The sequence below is a fragment of the Mesoplodon bidens genome, assembly GCF_964165515.1.
Source record: "Mesoplodon bidens genome assembly, chromosome: 11".
NCBI lineage: Eukaryota > Metazoa > Chordata > Mammalia > Artiodactyla > Ziphiidae > Mesoplodon > Mesoplodon bidens.
In genome coordinates this window covers 5,321,801-5,327,460 of record NC_138167.1, presented here as the reverse complement: position 1 = coordinate 5,327,460, position 5,660 = coordinate 5,321,801, and positions in this window count along the sequence as shown.

Here is a 5,660-nt window from a genome sequence, read left to right as displayed (position 1 = left end):
GTTCCATAACCCTGCTTGGGGCATTTCTTCATTTTATAAAATATATGTACCGGTAATCTCAAAAGATGGAAGTGGCCTGGGCCTTCTTATGTGACCTCAGAGAGACCCTGCATCCTTCAACTTCAGGAGGCTGGTGAGGGAGGGGACTGGGGGGCCAGCTGGACCACAGCAGAGCTGGACTCAGTGGTCAAATCCTGTGTTTACATTTGTCTGTCTGCTCCAGAGTGTGAGCTAAACGGGTGAGACAGAATTTGGATAGTGGATCTGAGAGACTTTGGTCACAATTTTTTTTTTTTTTGGCTGCGCCATGTGGCTTGTAGGATCTTAGTTCCGCGACCAGGGATTGAACCTGTGCCACGGTAGCGACAGCGTGGAGCCCTAACAATTGGGCCGCCGGGGAATTCCCGAGATGCTTTGGTTTGAAGTGGCATCTGTGATTTTCATCCCAGCTCCTAACATCTGTCACTGTGCCTGGAGTTACACAGTTAGAGAGAAATACCTGTGGATGTTTGGGGGTCTAGGAGGTGCGTGTTAAATGCAAATACCCCTAGGATAGGAAATGACTTTAGTTGTTGGCAACTAACACAGCAGTGGAGGGCAATCAGCTTCTTGAGAAGAGCAAGGTCCTGTGAGAGTGGGACCCAGGACAGAAGTGTGGAGAAGTGCGGAGGGCAGGGGCGCGAGAGCAGGGGTGGGGGAGACGCGGCGGGGGGTGGAAGGGAGGCGCCAAGGGTCTTCACAGGTCTGTGGGAAGCGGCCCTGGTGACATCCTGTTTATAGCCGAGTGACCTCAGATGAGTCACCCCCGTGATTCAGTTTCCCCACTTCTCTGTGACATGGGGAAGGTCAGCTGGTCAGGAGGGGACTCTTTTCCTCATCTTCCCATCACACACTTGGTGCCACCACGGCTGTTGCCATCGGCTAGCAGAATGCGCCACATGCAGGAGCACAGGGGGCTCTGGGCTGAGGGCTTGGCATCCATTACACCTGACTTCACTCTCACAACCCTGGGACACGGGTGCTGTTCCCGCCTTGGCTTTACAGATGGGGAAACCGAGCCTTCCAGAAATTGAATAACACACCCAATGTCACGCGCCAGGGATGCGTAGGTGAAGGGCCGCCACAGCTGGGTCAGTCCTGGCCAGGGGCGCGCACACTTCTTCTACAAAAAGTAACTATTTTAGGCTTTGTGGGTGACATAGAGTCTTCCGTCCTCCTCCTCCCTCTCTCTCTTTCTTCATCCGTTTAAAAACATACAAACCAGGGCTTCCCTGGTGGCGCAGTGGTTGAGAGTCCGCCTGCCGATGCAGGGGACACGGGTTCGTGCCCCGGTCCGGGAAGATCCCACGTGCCGCGGAGCGGCTGGGCCCGTGAGCCATGGCCACTGAGCCTGCGTGTCCGGAGCCTGTGCTCCGCAATGGGAGAGGCCACAACAGTGAGAGGCCCGCGTACCGCAAAAAAAAACCCCAAAAAACAAAACATACTAACCATTTTCAGCTGGTGAGCTGTACACAAACAGGCCACTGGCTGGATTTGGCCTTCAGCCCATAGTTTACTGACCCCTGTTAACAGGTAAACAGAGATGCAAACTGCTGCAGAATGGCACCTCTTTCCAGCTTTCAGAGGGGATGTCAAACCCACTCAGAGACTCCCGGCCTGAGAGGGTGGCAGGGTTACCTGTCTGGTCCAGGTGGGTGCCGGCTTCTCTGAAGATCTAGGGGGATGTGGGCACCAGGGTCTCTCTGCCCCTCACACCTGTCCCTCCCTCTGCCCAGCCTCCCCTGTGCTCCCTGCTCACCGGGGCTGGGCCCCTCTTCCTCCTCAGCACCCGTCTCGCTTTCCTTTCTCCTGGGACTTCTGCTCTCGGTTGGGTAAGGCCAGCCGAGAGGATCCACAGACCCACAGCTACTCGTCCCCAAGCCTTTGTGCCAGACTGCCTTGGTGGCTGGGCCCGGGCAGGAAACCGGGAAATCTCTTTGTTCCTAAGGCGTCTCAGAGTCAAGGGGGTTTGGGAAAGGAAGCTCTGTGTAAACACAGGCGATGATGTTTGTGTGCAGGGCAGGGGACCAGCCTGTGTGAGCCTGTGCAGAGGCAGCTTGGGAAGAGCTGGGGTCCCTGTTCTGGGCAGCGTAGAAAAGGGTTAAGCCAGGCCCACATGTGGGCTCAAGTCCTGACACCACCATTGACCCACTTTGTGACCTGGTCTGGATCCTTAAGCTCTCAGACGCTCCCTTTCCTCATCTATTAAGTGGGAATAGCAATATCCATCTCAGTAGGTATCCTAAAGCTTACAAAGTTAACACCAGTATTCATCCAGTGCTTCCTACATGCCAGGCCCTGTTCCAAGGACTTCCTCTATACAGTTATCTTCACTATTTGTGGATTCCGTATTTGCGAACTCACCTACTTGCTAAAATTTATTTGCAGTGCCCCGAATCATTACTCAAAGTACTTTGCAGTCTTTCGAGAGTGTGTGCAGAGCAGTGACAGCTGTCAGTTGCTGGACCCTCATGTTCCCAGCTGAACAGGGAGTAGCTCAGCCATCTTGCTTCAGCTCAGTCTCTCCTGTTCACAGTCTATTTGGTGCCACATTTTTCTCACGTTTGTGCTTTCTGTTGGTGATTTCGCTGTTTAAAATGCCCCCCAAGCACAGCACTGAAGTGCCAAGGTTCCCACGCACAAGAAGGCTGGGACATGCCTTGTGGAGGAAGTACCTGTGTTATACCAACTTTGTTCAGGCCTGAGCTGTAGTGCTGTTGGCCGTGAGGTCAATGTTCACGAAGCAACAATTTATATTTAATAAAGTGTCTTTAGGGAATTACGTGGTGGTCCAGTGGTTGGGACTCCGAGCTTCCACTGCAGGGGGCACGGGTTTGATCCCTGGTTGGGGAACTAGGATCTCGCAAGCCGTGTGACGAGGCCAAAAAAAAAAAAAGTGTCTTTAAGCAGAAACACACATAAAACAAGCTAACATATTGACTGGATGATGAAAATGTGACCGCTTGCGGGAACCTTGCCCTCCCTGATTTCCTCCCCGGGAACACTGGTTCAATATTCTCTAATTCAGTGTCCATAGTGACTTCCTAGGACATCACTGCCTAGAACGACAAGAATCAACTGTACTAACTTGTTTCATAATCACAACAACTCTTTGGGGCAGAGTCTCATTATCCTCTATATTTTGCTGATGAGGGCATGGCAGCACAGAGAGGTTGCCTAATTTGTCTGAGGTCACACAGGTCTAGGTAGCAGAGTTGGGACCAAAGCCAGGTAGTCCCTTCTGAATTAGGTAAAGCAAGATGCAGAGAACCTCAGGCAGTGCCCCGCACATAATGTGTGCTCATCAGGCCTCTGCCATGCAGTCCCACTCTGGCCGTGGTGTTGGAGGTCTCTAATGCCCATTCTGCTCTGATATTCTAAGGCTTTGTGATTTCTGCCAGTCCTTCCAAGCCTGCCCAGCGCTGTAGGAGTGGGCTAGGTCTGCAGGGTGGGGGGGTTATAGCTTCAGGAGTGGAAATTGGGACGGACAGGCTGTGGGTATGGGAGGAAGGATGCTGGGGGGCAAATGCCGAGGGCTCAGGTGGTATCCCTGAGGAGCCCGGGGGCAGCCTGATGTCCCCTCCCATGGTGCCTTCCTCCCTCCCTCCCTCCCTCCTCTCCTCCTTTCCTTCCTTCCTTCTTTTATGTTTTTGAATTTTATTTTATTTATTTATTTAAGCAGCAAGTTCTTATTAGTTATCTATTTTATACATATTAGTGTATACATGTCAACCCCAATCTCCCAGTTCATCCCACCACCACCACCCCCCTGCCGCTTTCCCCGCTTGGTGTCCATACATTTGTTCTCTACGTCTCTGTCTCTATTTCTGCCCTGCAAACCGGTTCCTCTGTACCATTTTTCTAGGTTCCACATATATGCGTTAATATACGATATTTGTTTTTCTCTTTCTGACTTAATTCACTCCGTATGACAGTCTCTGGATCCACCCACATCTCTACAAATGACCCAATTTCGTTCCTTTTTATGGCTGAGTAATATTCCATTGTATATATGTGCCACATCTTCTTTATCCATTCTTCTGTCGATGGACACTTAGTTTGCTTCCATGTCCTGGCTATTGTAAATAGTGCTGCAGTGAACATTGTGGTACATGACTCTTTTTGTTGTTGTTGTTGTTTAACATCTTTATTGGAGTATAATTGCTTTACAATGGTGTGTTAGTTGCTGCTGTATAACAAAGTGAATCAGCTATACATATACATATATCCCCATATCCCCTCCCTCTTGCGTCTCCCTCCCACCCTCCCTATCCCACCCCTCTAGGTGGTCACAAAGCACAGAGCTGATCTCCCTGTGCTATGCGGCTGCTTCCCACTAGCTATCTATTTTACATTTGGTAGCGTATATATGTCCATACCACTCTCTCACTTCGTCCCAGCTTACCCTTCCCCCTCCCCGTGTTCTCAAGTCCATTCTCTACGTCTGCATCTTTATTCCTGTGCTGCCCCTAGGTTCTTCAGAACCTTCTCTTTTTTTTTAGATTCCATATATATGGGTTAGCATACGGTATTTGTTTTTCTCTTTCTGACTTACTTCACTCTGTATGACAGACTCTAGGTCCATCCACCTCACTACAAATAACTCAATTTCATTTATTTTTTGGCTGAGTAATATTCCATTGTATATATGTGCCACATCTTCTTCATCCATTCATCTGTCAGTGGACACTTACGTTGCTTCCATATCCTGGCTATTGTAAATAGAGCTGCAGTGAACATTGTGGTACCTGACTCTTTTTGAATTATGGTTTTCTCAGGGTATATGCCCAGTAGTGGGACTGCTGGGTCATATGGTAATTCTTTTTTTAGTTTTTTAAGGAACCTCCATACTGTTCTCCGTAGTGGCTGTATCAACTTACATTCCCACCAACAGTGCAAGAGGGTTCATTTTTCTCCACACCCTCTCCAGCATTTGTTGGTTGTAGATTTTCTGATGATGCCCATTCTAACTGGTGTGAGGTGATACCTCATTGTAGTTTTGATTTGCGTTTCTCTAATAATTAATGATGTTGAGCAGCTTTTCATCTGCCTCTTGGCCATCTGTATGTCTTCTTTGGAGAACTGTCTATTTAGGTCTTCTGCCCATTTTTGGATTGGGTTGTTTGATTTTTTAATATTGAGCTGCATGAGCTGTTTATATATTTTGGAGATTAATCCTTTGTCCGTTGATTCGTTTGCAAATATTTTCTCCCATTCTGAGGGTTGTCTTTTCGTCTTGTTTGTAGTTTCGTTTGGTTTGCAAAAGCTTTTAAGTCATTGGGTCCCATTTGTTTATTTTTGTTTTTATTTCCATTACTCTAGGAGGTGGATCAAAAAAGATCTTGCTGTCATTTATGTCAAAGAGTGTTCTTCCTATGTTTACCTCTAAGACTTTTATAGTGTCTGGTCTTACATTTAGGTCTCTAATCCATTTTGAGTTTATTTTTGTGTATGGTGTTAGGGAGTAATCTAATTTCATTCTTTTACATGTAGCTGTCCAGTTTTCCCAGCACCACTTATTGAAGAGACGGTCTTTTCTCCATTGTATATCTTTGCCTCCTTTGTCATAGATTAGTTGACCATAGGTGCGTGAGTTTATCTCTGGGTTTTCTATCCTGTTC